Source organism: Nannospalax galili, unplaced genomic scaffold, assembly GCF_000622305.1.
Source record: "Nannospalax galili isolate Female #2095 unplaced genomic scaffold, S.galili_v1.0 scaffold124, whole genome shotgun sequence".
Classification (NCBI taxonomy): Eukaryota; Metazoa; Chordata; class Mammalia; order Rodentia; family Spalacidae; genus Nannospalax; species Nannospalax galili.
Window position 1 is genome coordinate 180,388 of NW_008352485.1, and position 25,350 is coordinate 205,737.

General features: G+C 36.1%; 1 protein-coding gene across 8 annotated transcripts in view; it reads left to right on the plus strand.

Annotated features, from left to right (window-relative positions):
- Mef2a (myocyte enhancer factor 2A) overlaps positions 1–25,350 on the plus strand; it is a 152,391-nt gene that overhangs the window by 10,502 nt on the left and 116,539 nt on the right. For 5 of the 8 annotated variants that reach the window (XM_008849517.3, XM_008849521.3, XM_008849520.3 and 2 more), the window contains exon 2: positions 22,671–22,723. The gene's annotated coding sequence lies outside the window, so the exon portion shown is untranslated. Of the gene's footprint in view, positions 1–22,670; positions 22,762–23,069; positions 23,165–25,350 lie in introns of all 8 variants that reach the window. The other 3 variants (XM_008849518.3, XM_029554314.1, XM_029554313.1) reach the window with 2 other exon arrangements.

Sequence of the window (25,350 nt, forward strand, 5' to 3'; positions counted from 1 at the left end):
CCATTTCTATGCTGGGTTACTATCTGGGAGTCCCTTTGGCCACCCTGGCCAACAACTCAAAAGAAGGTATCTCCTATCTGGCATTGTTGCTTGTTATGTAGCCTTTAGCTATACATATGGACTCTCCTATTTTTAGACTGGACACTGGTTCAAGTCCATCTGGTGGGGCCTCCTCAACCTCCTTGATCAAGAGGACAGGTGACCCACCACAATTACAGGACATTTTGAGAGATGCGCATAGTCTCGTGGAACTAGTCAATCTATGAGGGCAAGGAGCAAAAAGTGTCCTTTATTTCCCTCTGACCAAATTATTATAGGCCTCAAAGCATGTCTGTTAAACATCCAAGAAGGTTAGTTCCACCAGACTGGTACTTTTAATTACTGTGTGTCTTGCAGATAAATCTTGGGTAATGATCAGTTGGTCTCAAATAAACCTTATCTAGAGATATTTTTCTTGATCTATTATAGGCACTTTAAAAAGAAGCAGTTAACCTGGTTTTAGGGAGGCAAGGAATACTTAGCTCCAAGGAAGTGATGTCTAAATTGAAGCCTGAAGTGTGAATAGGACTTAGCCTTGTGAGTGGAAGAGTAGTTTACCACACCTATGTGAAGGACAGGAGCTCAGGTTGCTTGTAAAGAAACTCAAGAGGGATAGGTGAGATGGCACAGTGGTCAAGGCACTTGCCTCTAATCTTGACAACCTGAGTTTGATCCCATAGAAGAAGAGAATCAACTCTCACAGGTTGTCTTCTGACCTCCACTTGTATGCCATGGTTTGTGCGCACACATAGGCACAAACACAGTAATAAATGTAATAAAAGGGAAAACCTAGCAACAACAAAAAAGAAAGTCAAGAGTACCATTATACCGAGTCAGGAAGTGCAAGAGAGGGCATGCACCAAATAGTAGTGGAAAATAAGGCTAAATAGGGACCAGGTTATAAAGCGCCTTTAAGCTTTGTTAAGGTATTTATACTTGACCCAACAAAAATTGAAACAATCTTAAACCCAGGAAGAAATTAATTAAAAAGATAAAAGATAATGCTTTCAGGGCTGTGGCTGTAGTAGAGTGGTAGAGCTTTGACCAAGCATGCACAAGTCCTAGGTTTGATTCCAGCACCGAGGGGAAGGTGAGGAGTGGGTTCTGGTTGTACCATGGAATTATTTGATCATTTGAAGAGTTGTGATTGGTAGGCAGAGAGAATGATTAGGAGAATTAAATTGGAAAGGGGTAAGGTGGGAAGAGAATTGAGGAAATGGATTTGATATATAGGAAGTAGGATTCAAGGAATCAGATTGCAAGGGTATGATAGTTTATGAGTTGGGCAATTGTGGAAGGGACGGGCTGTTTACTTATTTAGGAAATACTGGAAGGAAGAGCATATTGCCGAGATGACTTGGGAAGAGGTAGTCAGAAAGTAGAATGTATGAATTAGAAGTGCAGCAGATCTTTTCTTGGTAATGATGTGGCCTAGGAATTTTGCCATGGAATGGATGTTTGAAGAGAAATGGAAGCAAAGACAGGAAGTGGTTGGGGAAGTGAGGGATTTGTTTATAAAATAAAATACCAAAGAGGTGTCTCCCCTAAGGCAGGAAACCTTGTTTTAGATAACCTTATTTTAGGTATTTAGTGTTTGGCTTTGAAAAAATAGAAGTGAAAAATTTTAGTATTGTCTTAAGCCAAAACATCCCTTCCCCAAATAAAGACTTTCCCCTTGAACAAAGCCAGAGTTTAATTGCTTTTGACATTAAAAGAACTGGGTAGTAGCTGAAATATCCTGGGTATTAAAATTTCTATTAAGTAATGCCTAAAAATCATGAAACGTACCAGGCTTACAAAAATGAGGTGAATGATATAATGGACACTAGCAGGATGGATGCAGGGACCACTCCTGGTCCAGAGGTAATCATTATCTTTAACTGGGACTTTTTAAATGACATATATACTACTAAACAGTACATGGCATTGAACTCTGCAATGCCAATTTATGTCCCAGCAAGCAGTCATTCTGTAAATACTGAGTCTTTTTAGAATAACAAATTGAATATTAACTGGAACAAAGTGATGGGGGTACTGTGTCAATAACAGATCATTTTAAATTGTCCTAGGAATTGTCTTAATTTACTTAGTTTTTGTATAAATAGGCTAATTTGAGCATTCTTTAAAAAATAATTACTTCAATAAATGATAACCTCAAAACTTTATTGTGGAATAGGAAAAAAAACAAAAAATAATGCAGAGTGTGTTTACTTTTCATTTAGCATTCTAACATTGGACAGCTTATATAAGCAGAGTATAACTGTCAGACCTGGAGAGTAATTGCTGTGTTACCATTAAAGGTCTTATTTAAATTTCATCTATTTGTCTCTTAACTCTTTTTCTGTGATAGGATTCAACTGCATTGCATTTGTTTGTTGTGTCTTTAGCCTCCTTAAATCTCTGACCTTCATTCTTTTCTTGTCTCTATGACTTTGATGTTTTTAAGGAATACTGGTCATTATTTTGTAGATTGCCTTTCAATTTAGGTTTTATTTCCCTGTGGTTAATTTGGGAGTATGCATTTTTTTGTGGTAGTGTCACTGAAGTAATGGTATTCTATCAGGTATGTTTTGTATCTGGAGTATATAATGTCAGTGTCTTACTACTAATATTATTCCCTTAATTGTTCCCTTAATTAAGGTTATGGCTGCCATCTTCTCTTCAAAGCCACAATTTTTCCTCTTTATAATTGAGACATATCTTCAGGAAGCTATTTTGGGGCTCTACTAATTTCCAGTATCTCTTCAAATTTTCATCCGTTCATTTTAGCATCTGTCAGTGGAACTTAAAACAATAATTACCACTGTAGAATTTACATAGTAGTGGTCTTGTAGTTTCTTTGTTCTTTTCCCATTTATTAATTGAAAGTCTTCTGTAACAAAGAGGTGCTCTTTTGCTTCTTTTTTACATGCTTGTTTATATCAGTACAGACTCAAAAGATACCTATCTTGCTTTGTAGGTTATAGTCTGATGCTGTTGTAGATGGTAGTGCCCAACTTGACCTGGCTTGAACATTGACAAAGCTCCTTCCCATGTTCTTGTGTCTTGATATGCTCTCATCCTTTCTAGACACATTTTTTTTTTTAACAAGAAACTCCAGGCTCATCTTACATTTTTTATTTGTCCCAAACCCTAGGATCATCTTCTTTTGCAGAGATCCTTAACTTCTTTTTTGGGAGGATGGTTGTTAGGAACCAAGATCTGGATACTAGGAGTGTTCATTGCTACTCCTTGGGATTTCTCTTGCTCCCACTCTGGCCTTTGCTCTCTGCCCTCAGCAGGTGGTGCTAAAAAAATGTGTCTACTGACTCAAGTATGCATATATACCTGCAGTCAGTTCTGTAACACCAATTCATTACAGTTATAGCATATGTATTCCTAAAAATCACCGTACTATATGAAAACTATTTAGGTTAATAGGATTAGTGAGATAAGGGAAACAAAACTCAGAAAGTTTGCCAGTGAAGGAAAGGGTAGCCCAGGAGGTAGAGGCTGGTGGCTCTCTGAGTTTGAGGCCAGCCTGTACAACATAGTAAGTTCCAGGCCAGGAAGGGCTACCCAGTGAGACTATATCTTAAAATCATAGAAAAAGGAAAGAAAGGGTAAATAATAAATAACATAGATTCAGATATGTTCAGTTAAGTAATGCATAAGTACATAATAAATGTGTCACTATGAAAAAGGTGTGAAGTCTGCTCATGTGAATGAATGTTCTCAAGTGTTGTGGTTTGTGAGTTATTGGGAGTTGTGGAAATAGCATTACAGAAATCAAATGAAATATAATACCGATATGGATAGATGTATGGAGACCTGTTGAAGCTTGAGTCAATTTTCCCTTTCACACCTTGCTATTGGTGCTTCATTTCTGTAATGATTTGTATTGCTACCCCACTTCTTATCTAAATTCAGCTAGTTTAAAAAATTTATCCTGTGTTTTATCCATTTCTGCTTTAAAATTTTAGATTTCTTATCAGGATAGCTTTCATATGCTAGCGTGTTTGTCTGTCTGCATATGTTTACTTCTGTTTGGAGTATTCGTTTATCATTCTTTCCTCCTTTGAAATGATTGTTCTGAGTTGAGAGGTGTTCCCCACTTGATAATGTCTAAATTCTGTCTTCCTGATTTTCTGAACTTTTAAAATTTTTATGTTTTGAAGGAATGTACAGTGTTCATAGATTGATACTTTCCTCTATCAGTAAAGAACAGTTTGGTTACTTCTGTGAAATTTGTCTGTTTCAATGGTTAGAGAAGGATTGTGAGAATTCCAACTTTATGATTCTCTCTTGTTTGTAGAAACTTACTTTGCTGCACTGTACAGCTGCCAGTGCTTTCTTTTCTTTGTTTTCGCCCTTGTCCCTTTGGGGGTTGGGACCTTTTAACATGACATCTAGACTTTTTTTTGGTCTTTTTGAGACAAGGTCTCCCTGTAGCCACACGTGGCCTGGACTTGCTATGGAAATCAGGCTGGCCTCTATCTCACAGAAATCTGCCTGCCTCTGCCTCCCAAGTGTTGGGATTAAAGTCATGTGCTACTAAGCCTGGCCCTTGACATCTAGACTCTTTTTTAAAAAAATATTGTTTTTATTTTATATGTATGAATGTGTTGCCTGCATGTATATACAGGCACCAGTGTTTTGCAGTGCTCTCAGAGGTCAGCAGAGGGCATTGAATTGCCCTGGAACTGGAGTTACAGACAGTTGTTAACTGCCATGTAGGTGCTAGGGATCGAACTTGGGTCCTTGCAAGAGCAGCCAGTGCTCTTAACCACTGAGCCAACTCTTCAGCCTGACATCTAGACTCTTAAGTGATTCCTGGTCTTTCATATTACCAGAATTTTAGAATTCCTTCCCTATGTGTTTTGATCTGCCCAGACACTATTTCAATATTTCCAGATTTAGATTAGTCTTAATATTTTTTAAAAATTTATTCTTATTTTACATGTATGAGTATTTTGCCTGCATGTATGTAAATGCACTTGTGTTGCCCTACCCGCCGAGGCCAGAAGAGGAAGTTGGATCCCCTGGAGTTGGAGTTACAGAATTGGAGTTATGGAAGCCATGTGGGTGCTGGAAATCGCACCTGGGTCCTCTAGAAGAGGGGCTAGTGCTTTTAACCTGACTACTCTTAACTGCTGAGCCATCTCTACAGCCCCAAGATTGACCTTAATATTTTTGGTGGTTTTTCAGAATGGTTCTTTCCACAAAGCTTTGTGTTAAGACCTTCAGTGTGTAACTGCCTGAGAGAACAGATGTGGGATTTTGGTTATTCTGTCTTCATTCACAGTTGTTTCGCAGTAACAATTTTGTCTTCAAGTTATGCTATAGGCCTGATTTCCCGTTTTTTTTTGTTTGTTTGTTTGTTTGTTTTTTTTCGGTCTTTTTGAGACAGGGTCCCCCTGTAGCCCCAGTTGTCCTGGAACTCACTATGTAGACCAGGCTGGCCTTGAACTCAGAGATCCGCCTGCCTCTGCCTCCCGAGTGCTGGGATTAAAGGCGTGTGCTACCATGCCCGGCTCTGATTTCCCTTTTTAAAAAAAATTTAGGTAGAATATTTTTAGAATGAGTTCTATTACCATTACATTCACTTTGTGAAATCCCTATTTTAGGCAGAGGGAATCCAGTGACTTAGGTCACTACCATAAAGCTTTTAGTTAGGAAGAGACTTCAGGCAGTCAGCTTCTACTGATGAAGCTAGAGGCTCTAGAAAGTATTTTGGAGAAGGAGAAATAAGCTAATTATGATTAAATACTCTTCATTCTCATAGCATGTGAGGGCAGGTTCTGGATTATTGTTAGAATCCTAATGCTTTTCTTTTTTTTCCCTGAAAAGCAAGGCTACTACTTAAAAGGCTTATATCTCTATATAAATTGGAAATGCTTATTAATATGTCAGTTATGGGGCCTACTATATTCAGTCAAAGGCTCTTTGGTATTTTTTAATTCTGATAACAATCTAGTATGAAGTTTTCTGACCAGGAAAGGAAACTTCTAAACTTGTCTGATGTTAAATTCTTTGAAAATTAAGTTATACTATTTCTAGTATAGTATAACTTGTATTCCCCCCCCCCAATTCTATGGTCTTGACAATTGTACATTGCTCCCAATGATTGTTAGGTGTGATGTTATTCTTCACTTTTGTCACACTCAATATTGTGTCTAATAGGATGACACAAAATCTGTTTATTTTAGCCAAGTTGATTAGTTCTCTGCTTTTTATATTTTTTCCTTTTTTCTAATGAGAAATTTAACAATGGAAACAGAAATGTGTGCAGTTCTTTTTATTTGTATTTTAGAATTTAGTAGTTAAAACACCTTGAATATTTCTTTCTTTAGAAGTAACAAGTTTTTTTCTTGTGTCACTTTTTATGTTTGATTAGAAATTGACTTGTTTCATTAGTCATATATTTTTAATATAAATATATCAACTAATATTTAAGGACATATTGACATTATCAAAATTCTTTTATAATGTGAATTAAAATCTTTAGCTGATAATGACTGTTTTAGAGTTATCCACAGGACTTTTGAATGGTATCTGAATGCAGTCAGTATCTATTTCCGTATGTTAGTCATTGGAACCTCACAGGAGCTTTTATTTCTTTTTCAGTTTCCCTAAGTCTTTAAGTAGGCATCATGGCCATGTACTGCACTGACATCCTGATGAAGTCTACTTACCATTTCTGCTGCAGACTGATCAAATCCTTCTTAGACGAAGGGGACTTTGTCAAACGCATGGACTACAGAAGAGTATAGCCCCAAGTAGCTGGTTCCCGAACCGTGGCAAAGTCGTATCTTGAACTTCTTTCTTCTTCATTGTTTTATGTCTTCATTTGCATGAACACTTGGCAGAATTTTTGCCCCCCCCTTAACTTTTATTTGGCTGAAATCTGAAGCTCCCCAGAGTAATTTCTTTGGTTTTGTTCCCCCATCTGCTCTTGTGGAGCAGAAACTGTTGTTTCTGTATCACTGATTAGAATAGAAACACAAGTTCTTTGCTTCTAGGAGGTCATGGCTTAGGGAACGTATATTGCATTAATTACCATGGTTTATTTTGATATGTGAGATGTAATTCTTAGATATAATGGATCATGGAATTCAGGAAGAGTTGGCAGGTAATGAGGAGGATGCTTCATGGGGCATTGATACTTAAGTGAACAGTTTGAGCAAGAGTCAAAATAGGAAAATGAGAGGTATGTATAGGCTGCAGTTTGGCTAGAAAGGCTTTTCAGAAATAAGGTAGAAGGAGCTTGCAGCCAGATTGTAGCTGTTCATACAAAGGCCTGAATGTTGAGCATGTGGAACTTTGTTCCTCAGGTGAAGAAGAATCACTGAAAGTTTGTGTTTTTTTTTTAATCTTTTTTTAAAAATTGAAGTTTTTGAGAATTTTATATATTTTGATCATATTTAAACCCCCCTCCTTAACTTCACCCCCCCTTACTATACCCCACCTGATTTCATGTTCTCTCCCTTCCTTCCCTCCCTTCCTCCCTCCCCTCCCTCCCTCTCCCTTTCTCTTTCTCTCCTGTAGTGGTAGGTTTCCATATCACTTTTTCTAAGGGCCTTTAGTATTAGTTATCCTTCCCCATCTTCTCTTCTCTGTCCTGTCCTCCCATTTCCCACCTCATGGCCATTTACTAGTTTCCTGACTACTAAGGATTTTCTAATTGAAGCATGCATATCTAAGGATTCACTTGTGAGAGAGAACATGAGACGTTTGTCTTTCTGGGTCTAGCTTACCTCTCACTCAAGATGATTGTTTACAGTTCCATCTAATTACCTGAAAATTTAATAATTTTGTTTTTCTTAGCTGAATAATATTCCATTGTGTAAATGTACCATATTTTCATTATCTAGTCATCAATTGATGGACATTTAGGTTGTTACCATTTCCTAGCTATTATGAAAAGATCAGTAACGAACATGGATGAACAACTATCTCTGTCATAGGATATAGTCTTTTGGGTATATGTATGCCCAAGAGTGGTATGGCTGGGTCATATGGTAAATTGAGTCTAGATTTTTGAGGAATCTTGAGGAATCTCCACACTGATTTTCATATTGTCTGCACCAGTTTGCACTCCCACCAGCAAGGGACAAGAGTTCCCCTTTCCCCACACCCACATCCTTGTCAGCATTTGTCATTGTTTGCCTTTGGGTCTTAGCTATTCTCAGTGGGGTAAGATGAAATCTAAAAGGACTTTTAATTTGCATTTCCCTGATGACTAAAGATCTGCATTAAAAAAATCTTAGCCATTTGTGTTTTTTGTCTTAGTTTCATCTTTAAGAATTCCCTGTTCAGTTCCTTGCCCCAATTTTTAGATTGTAGGAATTTTTTTTTTTATGTTTAGCGTTTTGAGTTCTTTATATAGTCTACATACTAACCCTCTGTCAGAGGTATAGCTGGTAAAGCTTTTTATCTCATTCTTTAGGTTGCCTCTTCCCTTGACCTATGGTGTCCTTTGCTGTATAGAAGCTTTTTAGTTTCATGAGTTCTCATTTATCAATTGTTAAACCATTCTGCTTGTACTGTTTAGAAGTCGTTTCCTGTGCCTGCAAGTTCTAGTATATTCCCTATTTTCTCCTCCATCAGATTCAGGGTATCAGATCTTATATTAAGGTCCTTGATCCATTTGAACTTAAGTTTGTGCATGGTGAGAAATAGGGATCTATTTTCATTCCTCTACATGTAGCTATCTTCTTTGACGAGCACCATTTGTTGAACATACAATTGTGTCTCCAGTGTGTATTTTTCACCCCATTTGTTGAAAATCAGGTGGCTGTAAGTGCATGGATTTAAATCTGGGTCCTCAATTCTATTTCATTGATCAATGTGTTTGTTTTTATGCAAGCATCCCACTGTTTTTTTTTTTTTTTATTATTATTATAGTTCTTCAGTATAATTTGAGATCAGGGATGGTAATGCCCCCAGTAGTTTTTTTATTCTTCAGGATTGTTGGATTGTTTTGGCTTTTTAATGTTTCCATATGAAATTGAGATTTTTTTTCAATTGCTGTGAAGAATTATGTTGAATTTTTAATGGATATTGCATTGAATTTGCAGATTAGTTTTGGTAGGATGGCATTTTCACAATATTAATCATACTGATCCATGAGCATGGGAGATCCTTCCATCTTTTGGTATCTTCTTCAGTGTCTTAATATTTTATTGTAAAGGTTTTTTTACTTTTTAAAATTTATTCCAAGATATTTTATAGTTTTTAAGGCTATTTGAATGCGATTGTTTTTCTCACTGCTTTCTCAGTGTTTCTTGGTGGTATATAGAAAGGTTACTGTTTTTTGTGAGTTAATTTTGTGTCCTGTTATTTTAACAAATGTGTTTATTAGGTCTCGTTTTGTAGTGGAGTCTTTTAGGTCTTTTATGTGTAGTATATCATTTTCAAATCAGGATACTTTGGCTTTACCTTCCAGTTTTATCCCATTTATCTCCTTTACTTGTTTTATTGCTCTAGCTAAGACTTAAAGTAGTATATTGAACAGAAACAGAGAGAGTGGACATCCTTGTCTGATTCTAGATTGTAGTGGAAATGCTTTGTCCCTTTAGTATGATATTGGTTGTGAGCTTGCTGTGTATTGACTTTATTATGTTGTGATAACTGACTTTTATCATGAAGGATTGTTGGATTTTGTCAGAGGCCTTTTCTGCATCTAATGAGATGGTAGTGTAGTTTCTGTCCTTGAGTCTTATTTATGTGGTGGATTACATTTATTGATTAACCTATGTTGAACCATCCGTGGATTTCTGGGATGAAGCCAATTTGATCATGGTGGATAATCTTTGATATGCTCTTGCACTTAGTTTGCTCATATTGAGAAATTTTCCATTTATGTTCATCAGAGAGGTTTACCTATAATTTTCTTTTTTTGTTGTTGGATCTTTGTCTGATTTCGATATCAGGGTAATAATTGCTTCATAAAAAGAACTTGGAAGCAGTCTTTACTTTTCTATTTTATGGCATAATTTGAGGATATGCCATAAATCCTCAAATAGTTCTTTGAAGGTCTGGTAGTATTCTGTGCTATATCTATCTGGTCCTGGACATTTGTTGTTATGAGTCTATTTAAATTTTTTACCTCATCTTGTTTTAATTTCGGTAGGTCATACATATCTAGAAATTCATCCATTTCATTTAGATTTTCCAGCTGAGTGGAATATAGGTTTTTAAAGTACTTATGTTTCCCTAAATTTCCTCAGTTTCTGTTATAATGTTTTCCTTTTCATCAATATGTTATTAATTTGGGTTCTCTCTCGGTTTGATGATCTTGTTAATCTTTTTGAAGAACCAGCTTTGTTTCATAGATTCTTTTGTTGTTGTTTGCTTCTGTTTTATTAATTCCAGCCCTGATTTTGATGATCTCATCTACTCTTTTTGTATCCCGATTGTTCTTGTTTTTCCAAGGTCTTCAGGTGTATCATTAAGTTGCTAATGTGAGACCTCTAATTTTCTGATGTAGGCATGTAGTGTTATATACTTTCCTCTTAGGACTGCCTTCTTTATGTCCCATAGATTTTGGTATGTTGTATTTTCATTTTCATTGAATTCTAGGAATTTTACATTTTTCTTCTTGATTTCTTTCTTGGCCCAGTTTTCATTCAGTAGTCTGTTGTTTGATTTCTGTTTATTTTGTCCCATTTCTATTGGTGTTGATATTCCTTTGTAGTCACATAGGATACAGGATGTTATTTCAATTTTCTTAAATTTGTTGAAATTTGTCTCCTAGTAGTTGGTTGATTTTTGGAAAAAGTTCCATGAACTTCTGAGAAGAAAGTGTATTCTTTGATATTTGGGTGGAATGTTCTATAAATGTCTATTATGTGCATTTGATTGATGATGTCATCTAACTCCAGGGTTTCTCTGTTTAGTTTTTGTCTGGATGACCAGTCTGTTGGTGAGAGTGTGGTCTTGAAGTCACCCACTGTTACTGTGTTGGAGTCAACCTGCGTTTTTAGATCTAAGATCTAAGGGTGTTTCTTTTATGAAATTGGGTGCCCCTGTGTTTGGTGCATATATGTTTAAGATTGTATTGTCTTCTTGATTTTTTTTTTCTTTAATGAGTATGAAATGTCTATAGATTTTTTTCTTTAATGGGTAGGAAATGTCTTTCCCCATTTCTTCTGACTAGTTTTAGATTGAAGTCTATTTTGTCAAATGTTAGAATAGGTGTGCCTGCTTATTTCATTTTTTTTTTGTTGTTGTTTTATTAGTCTTTTTGAGAGAGGGTCTCTCTTTAGTCCCAGGTGGCCTGGAACTTGCTATGTAGATCAGGTTGGCCTTGAACTCAGAGAGATCCACTTGCCTTTGCCTCCTGAGTGCTGGGATTAAAGGCCTGTGCCATTACGCCTATGTTGCCTGCTTATTTCTTAGTTCCATTTGCTTGGGGTACCTTTTTCCATCCTTCTACCCTAAAATAGTTTCAATTGTTGATGGTGAGATGTGTTTCTTAGAGATAACAAAAATATGGATCCAGTTTTATAATTCAGTCATTTAGTCAGTGTCTTTTTATTAGTTGAGATTGCTAACATTGTGAGAGTTATCACTGACAAATGTTTATTAATACCTGTCATTTTGTTGTTTTCTTTGTCTTCTTTTGGTTAAATATTCTCTAATTATGTATTCCTTGTGCTCTCTTGGGTGTGTTTAATCTCTTCAGAGGAAAATATTCCTTTTGATAATGCTTTGTAGAACTGGTTTAGTGGGCATAAATTTCTTAAATCTGTTTTTAATCATGGAAAGCTTTCCTTTCTCCTATTATGACTGATAGTTTTGCTGGGTATAATAACCTGATCTTAAAGAATTTGTAGAATATCAGTTCTTGCCCTTCTGGTTTTCATAGTCTCCATTGAAAAGTCAGTTGTTATTCCGATAGGCCTGCCTTAATATGTGACTTGTTCTTTCTCTCCTGCAGCTTTCAGTATCTTTTCTTTGACTTGTAAATTCTTTGTCTTGATTATTATATGATACAGGGAGTTTCTTTTCTGGGCCTGTCTAGTTGATGTTCTGTATGTCTCCTGGATCTTGATAGATAGCTCCTTCTTTAGATTTGGGAAGTTTTCTTACATGATTTTGTTGAAAATATTTTCTGTGCCTTTGACTTGGGTCTCTTCTCTTTCTTCTATTCCTGTGATTTGCAGATTTGGTCTTTTTATAATATTCCAAAGTTCCTATATATTCTGTTCCTGAGGGATTTTAGATTTACTATTTTCTTCGACTGAATGATCCACTTCTGCTACCTTGTCTTCAGAGCTTGATACACTCTCACGTGATTCATTCTAGTGGTGAGACTTTTCACTGAATTTTTTATTTCACTGATTGGGTTTCTCATTTCATGTTTTATTTCAGTTAGACTTTTCTTCAAAAATTCTATTTCTTTATTGAATTATATTTTCATATCTTAGGTTACTTTCTTTATTTCATTCATTTCATTATGCCTGTCCTCTTGGAGTTTATTGAACATATTTATAATCACTATTTGAAATCATTGTCTTGTGCCTCATGTAAGTTGCTCTTCTCAGGGAACATTGTAGTGGGTGTACTAATTTCTGGAGATGTGATCTTGGGTCTGGGCATCTGGAGTTAGGTCATCAATAGTGTTTCCTGGTATGGATATCTGATCTCTGCTTTGTTGATCAAGTGTTTGGGTCTTTGTTGGCTGTTACTTCAGTGTGTCAGGATGTGGACCAACTGAATGGTGCTTAGTGTTCAATCTTGTGGGAATTCTGCATTGATGTCTGGATGGGGTGTCAGAAATGTTCCTCCCACAACTGGGGATATGTGAGCTTCTGAGCCTAGGAGCAAACCTTCTGTGGTGTTAGGAGATTCTCATTGCCAATCTTCAGATGTCTATGAAAGCCTAACACAATTCTACAGGCGGTCCTTTGGTGGCAGAAGTGGGTCACAGTGGAAGTAGGCAGTGCTCCCTGGGGGCCAAAGAGAAGATGTCACACAACCTTATTTGGAGGTTGATGAGGTTGAGACCAGATCGGAGGTTGCTAACTGGGTTAGAGATCTCAGAACCACTCATAGTTTCTGGGCCATGTGGTGGGTGGGGAAGTTAGTGTTGCGGGGGAACACAGGCTCTGGATGTTGCTGTCTGGCAAGGGTAAGGTTTTGGAGAATACCTGTGGAAATTGAGGTTTGGGAGCCACCCATGTGCTCCTGGAGCTGGTATGGAGCTGACCCTAGGGCTTTGGGGTGAAGGCAGGTAGGTGGGGGCAGCCTACCTGGGTCTCCAGGCTATTTGGAGTGACTGTGGAGAGCCCATGGTGTGTCTCCTGCTGGGGACAGGTGAGTCCCAAATGGAAGGTGGGAGTCAAGAAGAAGTGTGTGTGTGGGGGTCCCTGGTAGCCAGTGGTGGGGATTAGGGGCATAATAACAGGGAGGCAGAGGCCAAGGACCCTGGTCTCTGGGCTGGGTTTGGTGACTGGATAATCCCTGGTACAGTCAGCTGGGGACAGGTGAATTTCAAATGGGAGGTAGGGATCACTGGTAAGCAGCCACCACAGGGATTTCTGGTGGTAAGGGGAGGGGGGCAGCAAAACGGATCTCTGGGCCAGGTGGGGTAAGTGGAGAGTCCCTGGTGTGCAGCCAGCTGAGAACAGGCAAGTCCCAAAGGGAAGGCAGGGTCACTGGTAAGCCATGGAGGCATGGATTTGGAGTGATAAGGGGTGAAGATTTATATCAACAGAACTTTATTTTTTAAATAATTAATGTTTAGGACTAATTTTTACACAGCGTAGTGCTAGGCTTGTTCTTTAGAATTGATGTGAATCTTTATCTTTGAGGTAGAAGGCATTGGATAGGTAAAGACATCTTTTTCTCATTCTCCATACCTACTTTCTTTTTGATCCCTTTTCCTAGATTATACCTCTCTGTTCAGGAGAATTTGATTACTTCTAAATCCTTTTTTTGAAATCCTAAATATTTGCTTTCTCTTTATGTTAATTTTTCATATTCAAATGCTTTCCCATTTCCAAGATTATGTAGGTCTGCCCATCATCTGTTCATCCTGTGCACTGCTTTGCTTTGTGTTTTTACCTATTCAAGTTTGTGTTCTTTCCTTTTTTACTTTAAAAAAAAATTTTTTTTAATTTTTATTTTATGTGTATGAGTGTATTGCCTGCATGTTTGTGAGTTCCATCCATGTCATGCAATGCCACAGAGGTCAGAAGAGGACTTTGGATTCCCCTGGAACCGGAGTTAAGGATGGTCCGTAGTCACCATGTAGGTGCTGAGAATCGAACCCGGGTCCTCTGCAAGAGCAGTCAGTACTCTTAACTGCTGAGGCATCTCTCCAGCCCCTCCTTTTTTTACTTCTTGCAGTGGAATAATATCTAGTTTGATGTGTGCATACAGTTTTCTTCATTAAATGTTTGCTTCTGTGAAATTTTACTGTCAAAGATACCTATGTGTTTGAAAAGCTTCCTCAAGGCCTTGGCAGTATTCTTACTTCAACTCTATTATCAGATGTTTAGTAATTCCAAGTATATTTCAGAATTTCTAATTTGTAATATTTGCCTTTTAATTTGAGCAAAGTGATTTTTTTTTTAATAGGACTGTAGTTAAGCTATTGTCCTCTCATGGCATTTTCCATTTGTTCTAGTTGCCTATTTACTGAATTATTTCTTTATGAAGGTATCTGTCTTTTCATAGGTTATTAAAGTGATGATGATTAAAAAGTAGCCACAATGATTAACTGGCACTTAGAGCCTTTCCTATATGGCAGTCATACTATACTAAGCATATTACATGTTTATTTGATTCTTACAAGTAAATCTGTGAGATTTTAAAACTATCTATGGTACTTTAAAAATGAAGAAACAGACCTATAAGGTAATGGTTAACCTTGATCTTTGTGAAATCTTATTTTGGACCATGTTTGTTCTTTGTTGGTGGTTTAAAATTTTGAAAGTTTTAAATGAACTCATATAATATGCTGTCTTATAGAGGCATCCAATCATTTGACATTGTGACATGATATCTACAAATGTGTTTGGGCCACATTCATAGCTCTTCTGGTATGCTTGCAGCTGCAGGTTGGACACACCTGCCTTTTATTTTGCCCCTCATCAAACTGCTTTCCAATTTATCTATGTTTGGGTCTATAAGTGGTTTGTTCTATTTTGTTCTGGTTTCTTTTTCTCCATTCACTTTTGGTAGATATTTTGGTTGTTTGTAGTTTAAGGCTGAATTAGGAATAAAACATGAACATGGTGAGCACAACAAGTCTTTGTGTGGTCCTATGCTTTCATTTTTTGGGTAAATATCAAAGAGTAGGATTTCTGGGTTACATGGAGTGCTTTACTTTGTAAGAAACCATGAAACTAGTTTCCAGTGTAATTTTGGTTTTATAATCTCACTAGCAATTAATGAAAGTTCTAGTTTTCTCCATATCTTCACTAACATTGTACTGTCAGCCTTTAAAGCTGAGCCACTTTACTAGGTATATAGTTGTATCTTACTATAGCTTTAAATTGCATTTCTTTGATGACTAGTGATTTTTCATTTACTTACTGGCTCTAGTCATGCCTTTGATGAAATGTCTGTTCTGAGCTTTTGCCTATTTTAAATTGGTTTCCTTGCTTTGTTATATTGAGCTATAGGCAATCATTATATAGTCCTGATTGCAGGTGGCACACACCTGGGATCCCAGCACATGGGAGGCTAAGGTAGGTGGCTTACCAGTTCAAAGCCAGATTGGCCTACATAGTAAGACTCTGTCTTAAAACAAGTAACAAAGTCAAACATGAAACAAAATAGTTCTTGATAAAGTCTTTTGCAGTAGGCATGGTGGCTCCCCCCTTTCATCTCAGCATGTAGAGGCAGAGGGGCAGAGGATCTCTGAGATTGAAGACAGCCTGTTCTGCATAGCGAGTTCCAAGCCAATTGGGGCTACAGGGAGACCCTGTTTGTATCTCCATTGTATTGTGAATATTTTTAAATAATGTAATAATTTCTTACAAGGAGCAGAAGTTTTCATTTTTGATTAAATGATCTTTGTTAGTGCTTCATTTAAGGTATTTTATTTTTGTGCACAAAGTGATAAAATTGTGTGGATTAGTGGCATTTTTTAAAAAATTTAAGGTCAACCCTCAGGAGTCAGTTCTCTCCTTCTATGGTGTGGGTTCAATCATAGTACTCAGGTTGTCAGGCTTTTACCTGCTCCTGGTCCATAGTTAGTGGAATTTCCATTATGTGCTTACTTTGGAAGCTTTATAGTGTACCCTTTGTATATATGTCTATGACTCATTTTGAGTTAATATTTGTAAATGATAGTTTATCATTGTCTATCTGTTCAAGTTTCTTTTGTTGCTGAGACTTTATTGAATTACTTAGGTCCCTTTTTGAAGATTGGGTGACTATATAGATTCTAGATTTGCTATTTTCCATTGATTGATTGATTGATGGGTGTGTGTGTGTGTGTGTGTGTGTGTGTGTATGTAAAATTATAAGAGCATACTGTAGTACATAGTCTTAAAATCAGGTTGAGTAAATCCTATCTTTGTTTATTTTTAAAATTGTCCTGGTGGTTGTGTTGCTTGTCACTGTGATCAAATAACTGGCAAAAGCAACTTAGGGGAAGAAGGATTTGTTTGAGCTTGTGGTTTGTGGGTGACTCTTAGCTGTGGTGTTATAAGAGCATGAGGCTGCTTGCTCACTTCTGGGAAGATTAGGAAGAAGAGATGGGCAGGAAGTAGGGCTGGCTATAAACCTTAAGACCCACCCCCAGAAATCCACTTCCTCAGTTAGGCCCTACTTCTCCAAGGTTTTATAACCTCCTGAAAGATTGCCACCAACTGGGGATCCATTGTTCAAACACATGAGCCTATGGGGGGCATATTGTGTTCAGATCATAAAAGCTTTATCAATTTTGAATTACTATATAAGTTTCTACAAGGAAGTTCGGTGAGATTTTGATTGGGACTGTGTTGTTGAATCTGTAGTTAATTTGGTGGGGGACATTCTCTTTCATAACAATATTGAGTATTCAGATGAATGAACACAGCATCCCCATTCATTTAGATCTTCCTTAATTTCTCTTGCAACATTTCTTGGTATTCATGATGTTTGCTTATACATATTTGTCCTTAAATGTATTATGCTTTTGAGGCCAAAATAAATGACATTTAAAATTTTGGATTTTGGGGGCTGGAGAGATGGCTCACTGTTCAAGGGCATGTACTGTTCTTGCAGAAGACCTGAGTTCTGTTCTCAGCACCCACTTCAGGCACCTCACAACTGCCAACTGCCTATAACTCCACTGGTACCTGCATTCATGTGCAAATACATATACATAGACATACACATAATTAAAAACAAAAATAAATTTTAATTTTGTATTCATCATTACTAATACATAGAAATACAGTTTGTTAAACTTTTGGTTTTGCATTGTGTTAGGTGTGAGAAGAAACTATTTTAATTCTTCCTTTACAATTTGGATGCATTTTCTTTGTTTTGTTTATATTATTGCACACATTAGGACTCCCAGCAAAATGTGAATAGAAGTAATGAAAGTGGGCTCTAATCACTGCTTTATTTCTACTCTTACTGAGGGAAATCAGCTTTCACCATCAAGTATGGTATAACTAGGTTTTCTGTAGGTGCCCTTTCTGGATTGAGAAAGTTCTCTTTTCATTCTTAGTTTGATGAGAATTCCTCTCCTTCCTTTATTGAGTGTTTTGTCAGGAATACATGCCTTTCAATACATTCATTAAAATTAAGTGAATGGATTTTCCCCTAGCATGTTAATGTAGTGAATTGCAGTTTTTTTTGGAATACTGAACCAGTCTTGTATTTTCAAGACTAATATCACTTGAACTATATTCCTTTTCGTATATTGATGGATTTGACCTGATACTTTGTAAAGAACCTTTGCATATGTACATATTATTAGCATTATTATTAGTATGTAGTTTCTCTTTCTTATGTCTCCTTGCTTCATTTCTAGATCAGGGTTATTTATGCTGGCTTCCTTGACTGTATTAAAGAGTGGCTCCTCTTTTTCCATTTCTTAAAAGATGCTGCGTGAAACTGATCTGCACGTTTGAAGAATTCACTAATGAATTCACTGGGCCTATCTGGGTCTGTAGTTTTTGCTGTGGGGAAAGCTTTTTTATTATGAATTTGATTTCTTTATTAGATGAGGAGTTATTTTACTTCACTTCAATGTCTGCTGTGCTAATCTGAATGTTTTAAGGAATTTTATCTGTATCTTGTCAAATTTATTGGCACAAAGTTGCTCTTTGTATACTTTTCATGTTTGAGGGATTTCTAGTGTGCTTTAAATTTTTTTTCTGATAATTAGTAGTAGCTAGTGTTTTTATTTAGCTAGTTGAGCTAGGAGTCCTTCTTAAGGAACCACTTACCTTTGCATTCATTGTTTTTTTTTTTTTTTTAAATCTTTTTGGGTCCATTAGTAGTTTCTACTGTTATTATTTCCTTAGTTCTGTTTTAAACTTAATAGATTGTTTTTTTTTCCCTTAGCTTCTTAAAGTGGGAATTTAGAACACTAGTGTTGAATCTTTGTTCTTCAACATTTAGCACTTAGCTTTAAATTTCCAAGTATCTAGCTTTTTACTGCATATGACAATTTTGTTATTTAGTTGGGTATTTTTTTTAGAACTATAATTCTTTTATTTCTACTTCAAAATATGCTATGAACATTAGGGATTCTAAGAGGGAGAATAAACCACAGGATGATTCCATCATAAAAATAAAATAAGGTAAAAAATAATTGCCCATTTAAGTTGGATATATTTTTAAATTTTCTTATTTCTTTGACTCACATTTTTTGAAACTGTGTATACTTTCAAATATTCAGAAAACTCCCACTAACATAAAACACTTAAAAATTTACTTCATGTGTATGAGTGTTTTGTCTATATGTATGTAGGTGCACCTTGTGCATGCAATGCCCAAAGAGGCCAGAAGAGAAGAGGGTGTCAGATCCCTGGAACTGGAGTCACAGAGGGTTGTTAGCTGTCATGTGGGTGCTGGGAACTGAATCCAGGTCTTCTGCAAGAGCAGCCAGGGTTCTTAACTGCTGGGCTACCTATCTCTCTAGTTCATCCCAGTAACTTTTCATTGTTAATCTTCATTTTAATTCTTTTGTGGTCAAAAAATATTTTCCATATGACTTCGATTCTTAGAAATGTATGGTCTGGTAAATGTTCTTTTTTTATTGAATATATCAAGACATACACATGTCAATGCTTTTTTTTTTTTTAATGTGATTGGTTGAAGTGTTCAGATTGTTTAGTAAATCTGAGCTCTGGTTTGTAATATTCAGGGGTTATATATCTTTACTGAGTTTTCCATCTACTAAGTATTGTTGTGAAGAGATTTTAACCATTATAATTGTGATTTATCTACTTCTCATTTAGTTCTGTTGCTCCATGTATTTTGAAATTGTTACTGGCTGTACATTCAAAATTACTTTGTATTTTTAATGTTGACACTGTAAGTATTATGAAATGTCCTTTTATTCCTGGTAATAGTCCGTCTCCTGAAATTGAGTTTGGTATTAATAAGGACACTCCACTTTTCTTAAAATTAATGTTTGTAGATACATACTTTTGTATTTTATGCTTAATATACCTATATTATGAAATTCTTATTATATAATCCTTTTCTGTTTTTTTGACCATGCTGGAGATTGAACCCAGGACTTTGTATATGCCAGGCAGGCACTGTGTCACCAAACTACATACACCCTCAGCCTGACAGCCTACTTTTATCTGATTGTTAAGACTGTATTTATCTACAGAAATTATTGATGCAGTTGAATTCAAATATCTACCTTTATTTTCTTTTTATGCTTTGTTATTTTAAGAAATTATGTATTCCATTATTTTTCTTCCTCCTCCTTGTCTTCCATTTTATCATGTAAATCTTAAATTAATCACAGTTCCCCTCAAGCCCCCCGCCCTTATTATTATTATTTTTTTTAAAGACACAGTCTCACTATAGCCCTGGGTGGCCGGGAACTCCCTGTATAGGCTGGATTGGCCTCTTGCTTTGATTCTTCTAACTCTGCCTCCCTGGTGTACTTACTTGTGCTCAGCTACTTAGGATCATTGAATTTCTTCAGTTTTCTTTAAATTTGCAAGTTTTTTGGCTATTATGTACTCAGGTAGTTTTTTTCTGTCTCTCCTTTCTGGGACTGCAATTGCTGTTTTTTAGACTTTGTTCTTTACTCATGTGGGTTTTTTCTATTTTACACCTTTAGCTTACTGATTTCCTACATTATATAATCTATTGGTTAAATCCATTCAGTTAATTTTTGTTTGATGTTGCATTTTTCATCTTTAGAAAATGTTTTTCAAAATAATTTTTATCTTTAGAAAGTTTTTTCAAAATAATTTTTTATTGATTGCTTCTAGTTTTTAATACATCTTGTAGCATAATATTTTGATGTTTGTCTTTACTACACTGGTTTCTTTGTTTCTGGTTCTCTTTCTTTTGCCAAATTTTCTCCAGATGTGAATTCCATTTCTTCACTGTCTTATGTTTTTAGTAAAGCTTAGTAAGTTTTGATTGACTTCTGCATCATATTGCCTGTATTTTGTTATTTCTTCTCAAGAGATTTAAATTTTATTTGGGAGACTGTTTTATTTCTTACAGATTATTTGAGCCATTGGAGGCTTTATTTCTTGTATATGTGTGTATGTGTTTAGGTGTATATATGTATGTATATGTGTGTGGAGGTCAGAGGACAACCTTGGATGATGTTCTTCAGGTACCTTCCACCTTTTTTTTTGAGACAGGCTTCCACATTGGCTACAACTTTGCCAAGCAGAGAGGCTGGCTAGACAGTGAATTTCCAGGTATCCTTCTTTCTCTGCCTCCTTCCTTGAGATCATTGGGATTATAAGTACAAGCCACCATACTCAGCTTCCCTTATGACTTTTGGGGATTTGAATTCAGGTCCTCAGGTTGTGTGTCAAGCACTTCACTGACTGAGCCATCAGCTCCATTTATTTTTGTGATTCTGGGATGGACCTAAAAGTCTTACAGCATGTTTTGTTTATTTGTTTTGATACAGTGTCTGTCTGTTTAGGCTAGGCTGGCCTGGAACTCACAGAGATCAACTGTCTGCCTCTTGAGTGATGGATTAAAGGTCATTATAGGCAAGGTTTTAAAATGTTGCTCTAGCAGGTGTGTGTTGTCTTAGCTGCCAAGGGGGTGATGCTGCTTAATTTTCTACTAATGACCTCAATGAGGTGTTTCTCCTTTGGTCTGAATGTGAACATTCCCAGTTTTCTATAATCTTTGATAATATTAGCGCTTACTACTCATTGTTACTTTTCTCTGTCTAGTATGCATATTATTTATTCATGCACAACTTCATATTCAGTGACAAACTGTAGAGCCTTGCTATCAATTATGCTTGCCATTAGATATGACTGAGAGTTTAAGAGAATTTTGATTTAAATGTGCTGTGAAAACACAGTCAGGACCGTTAGTGTAAAAACAAAAAAATATAATACCTCAACTTTTTAAACTTGCAAGTTACATCCAGTGATATTCTTCCTGGCTTCTGTTCTCTACATTGTCATCCAAATTATTCATCCAGCCATTTATTGGGGATATTTTTCCTTTTTCTTTGGAATTGCAGTTTAAAATTATACTTTGATATATTTGATCAATTTTCTAGTTGTGTTCAATGGGAGGGTATATCTGTTATGGATTACTTCTTAATGGCTGGTAGCTACATTTATTTTAAGACAAGTAGTTGGAGACCCATAGAAGCTGATCTTCAGTTGCACTGAAAATACCATTACAGAACCTGGGGAGATGGCTTGGTAGATAACAGTACTGTAAGCATGAGAACCTGGGTTCAAATCCTCAACCACCCAGCTTGAGAGCTTCCAGTTCGTTCTCTCTACCTCAGAAGTTGGTAAGACAGGCAAAAAACCCGTTGAAGTATATATTAAGTTATCATGGTTCTCCTAATAGTGACTTGGTCTTTGGGGGGACCAGTCACTTCCTGATTCTATCTAGGGACCCCTGCTTACCAGTCGTCTTATTAGCATACAAAAGACACCATTATCACTCCAGAGATTCCAAGAAGCAAGCTTTTACAGGCTGAGAGCCAAGAACAAAGAGCAGAGAGTGCACACTTGTTTTTTTAGCATATCACAGTTATCACTCCTATCCTGCCACTAGTGTTATATTGTCATAAAATAAGTCCTGGCAGTTGTCATTTTTTTATTCATTTAGTTTATTCTGTTATGACATGAACTGAATTGTGGTTATACATAGCAATTAAAATAGTGCCTGGATTTTAATCTTTGCTTCACCAACTTAACTAGTTGTATGACTGTAGAAATTCTTCTTTTATTATTTCAGTTTCCTCTTGAAGATAAAATAGGATACTAATAACTTTTTGACCATTCTTCAGTTAATATATGTCAGCTAATTAGTGTACTGTATTTATTGGCTAAGTAAAACAAATGACTTTTGTTTATTTCATTTTCTATTGTTCAGCAAGTATTTGTGGAGCTATCTGCCAAGGATGGTGTTAAGGGTTAGAATTTTGTAAAAATAAAATATTTACATCTCTTTGCATCAAGAATAATAACCTAGCTCCTTTTTCATTTTCTCTTTTTAAGGAATTGCGTCTTGTGAAAAAGGAACAAAGGAGAATTTTCAGCAAGGATCAAATGTAAGAGTAATTTTTGCTGATACTTCATTTCTAGTAAGGTATTTGTTTTTTCCTTTTCCCTTATGAAATAACAGTAGAAATGCTTCCTAAAAATCAAGCCATTTTTGTGACCTTGGATAGCTGTATATTTTAGAGTATATTTGGAGGTTAGTATAGATACTTGAGGACATTTGTAAGATTCCATTGAAATGCATAATACTGAATGTACCCTGTCAGTTTCTCATTTATGTTGTCTGATCTCCCTGAGATAGCCTCAAACCTTTTCATCTCTTGTGTACTTCCATATTTCCATATATAGAATGTTAATTCATGTGTTAACCTTCACTTGAAAAAAAAAAATCTTCAGTAGGAACAACTGTTTACTGTAACAATAAGAAGAAAAGGCCAGAGGACATGAATTATATGATCTAAGGAAAGATTTTCAAGTAAAAGGTCAAGCAGGTAAGTCTAAGCATACCTCAGAAGTGGAAAGGGCCAAAGAGAAAAATGAAATTAAAATTTTATTATTCTTTTGAGAATTTCATACAATGCATTTATTCACCTTAACTCCCCCCATCCAGTCCCACTTCCTTAGTCCTCCCCTCCTCCAACTTCATTTACTCTTCTTTAGTTTTTAAAATAACCCATGGACTCCAGTTTATGCTGTCTATACACTCCTGGGTGTGGAGCCATCCACTGGAGCATGGTCAACTACCAGGAACCATATACCCTTAAAGAAAACAGACTCTTCCTCCTGTAGAAGCCATAACTATCTCTTCTCTTAGAGGTGGGGGTTCATGAACTCCTTCTTTAAGGCTTTTTTATTTTTATTTTTTCCTTTATCATTTTTATGTGTATGAGTGTTTTGCCTGTATGTATGTAAATATACCACATGTATGCAGTGCCCTGCAGAGGCAAGAAGAGGATGTCAGATCCCCTGGAACTACAGTTACGGATGGTTGTTAGTCACCATGTGGGTGCTGAGAATCGAATATGGGTCTTCTGGAAGAACATCAAGTGTTCTTAACTGCTGAGCCATCTCTTCAGTCCCTTTAGGGCTTTTTTAAAGACACATATATTTTGCGTGGCTTTGCGTTTGTTGCCCTTATGAGTCCATATTCATAAAAGTATGGATGAAATTATTTTGATTACATTGGCCTAGGTTAATATTTACACTATGTCAGTAAGATATGCTGTCTTGTTTTCACGAGTGAAACTGTACCTGAATTCTACTTTTTATTTAAGATAGAAAGAAAGTGAATTATATTCATACTAGATTATTTAAAACAAGTAATTTTCAAAGATGTAATAGGGATTGGACCTGGTAATTATGTTAGTAAAAACTTGGGGAATGTTTGTTAATTTTTTGTTTTTTTCCTTTGTCATTTTGAAAATTCTTTTGTTGCTGTGTGTGGTGGCACATACCTTGATCCTAGCACTAGGGAGGTAGCAAGAGGATCAGAAGTTCCTGGCCAGCATGATCTACATAATGGGACCCTATCTCAAAAAAGAATAATTTTACTATTTAACTGTCTTTTTCTTGAATAATCAACTATTAGAAAGAATTGGTTTTAATGACCTTTTGTGATAAACCTTGTAAAATATTATGGTTATATCAATTTATTATGGCAAAATATTATTATTTGTCTTACAACTTGACTGCATATTAACCCATTCAGTGATACTCCTTTGGTTTGAGAAACGGTGAAAAAAGAATGGATTGTTTTTCCAATTGAAGCAAAATACCTTTTAGTTTAATATCTCCTTATATGCAATGGGATAGGAATAATAAACTCAGATTCTCATATGAAAACTTTGGGTAGTCTTTTGTGTCTTTGAATTTTAAAGTTTTTCTCATCACCACCTATTTTCTCACGTATTTTCTTTATTGACTGCTCAAAACTGGAGAAATGAGATAAGCACTGTAGGAATTTAGCCATTCTTGTTCCCATAGCTCAGAAGTTTAAACCTTCCCTTTATCTCAGTGGTGGCTGAGAGCAAACTTCAGCTCTTATATTTTGGGACATATTTAAGTCAACTCTCTATACTGCTTCCTCTATTAGGTTGGCTCTCAGAATGGAGAGTGTTTAGTTCATGGCAGAATTTTTGTGGCTCAGTGAACTGTATTTGAATTATGACTTTCTTAGGAGTTACTCAAGTATTTCTTAGATGGGAAATGCTGTGGGGTTATTTTTTTTTGTTTTTTTGTTTTTTTTAAAGAGATTCATATGTTGGTTGGAGAGGACTAGATGAGGAAGTTTCTGTATAATTCTGTTCTAATTTTAAGTAGAAATTAGTGGTTTGTTACAGGGATTGGACAACGTTTTTAATTTTTTCTTTTCCTGCATGCCTTGGAACTGCTTTATAATCTGTGACTCTGTAAACTCAATGCTAGTGGCCTCCTTAGTTTTAGATTCTTTCAAGTATCTGTGTAGAGTGTCTTCTCTATGATTGAAGATTATTGCTTCCTCCTTTTTAATTTCTATGTCCATTTCTTTTACATTACATTAGTCTAATAGTCTAATTGTAATGTTGAGTAGGAGTGATGAGCGCTAACATTTTTTCCATTATTTCTGACTGTAGACAGAAATTTTTTCAGTCTTTTTTTTTTTGGTCTTTTTGAGACAGGGTCTCCCTGTAGCCCCAGC